The sequence below is a fragment of the Palaemon carinicauda genome, chromosome 10, assembly GCF_036898095.1.
Source record: "Palaemon carinicauda isolate YSFRI2023 chromosome 10, ASM3689809v2, whole genome shotgun sequence".
Lineage (NCBI taxonomy): Eukaryota > Metazoa > Arthropoda > Malacostraca > Decapoda > Palaemonidae > Palaemon > Palaemon carinicauda.
The window spans coordinates 162587174-162588174 of record NC_090734.1 but is presented as its reverse complement, the minus strand read 5'-3'; positions in this window follow the sequence as shown (position 1 = coordinate 162588174).

The window sequence follows — 1001 nt, the reverse complement described above, 5'->3', positions numbered from 1 at the left end:
CTTCACATAATTTTCTTTTTCTCCTTTCTTTTTTTTCACCCTGCGAACATATTGACGCCTCGCCTGCGCGTGCGCAATCTCGCATTTCTCTCTCTCTCTCTCTCTCTCTCTCTCTCTGCACGCCTCATACATTCACGCACAGGGACTCACATGGGTTGAATCCTGCTGACCCAAACTCTCCAACAATCACCTACATCTTTCTACCTCGCATCTTTCTTGCATTTTCTAGCGAGCAAAAAACTTAAAGATAAAAACATCAGAAAAAGAAAACTAAAAAAACATAGCAGGCAAAAGATACTGAAACCCAAAAAACAAGCTTAGCATAACATCTTAAAATTACGTCCTTAATTTATACACAAAAAAGGCATCAAGGCATCAAGAAACTACATAAACAGAAAAAAGAATACAAAACAGAAACTACACACACATAGAAAATTCTCGTTTGATCTTTGAAACAAGTCACTGAGACTTACATAATTCTGAAGAGCAATTAACTAGCCTCTTATTGGTCTTTAAATGTACACAAAGCTATTAAAACGATAGGCTTTATTTCATGGATTCACCAAATCACTTAATTATTATCAAATCCACCTTTTAATACTTTGACACCAAAAACATATCCTTTTTTCTTTAACACTATCTGACAAAAAACATAACTTTTCTTATCAGACATTAATTAACTAGTGAAGGCAACGGTATGGCTACTCATTGTCACCTTCTAACCCAAAGTTTGTTTTGTTGATATGATTCCCCCAATGCTCAAAATAGGTAAATAACTTAATAACTCATTAAATGAATCAGAGTTTATTGCTTGACTAAGCTATTCTTCAACACACAGGGAGCCTGTCAAGACTTGTGCTGACCTGGTGTCTAGTTCGCCTGGGTCACATGTTAGCCTATCAAAATTTTAACACTACTGCTAAAACTACCGTGCCACAAATATCTGATTTTACAATCATTCCGATCATTTACTTTATTCCTTGCCACAAACAAACGAAAAT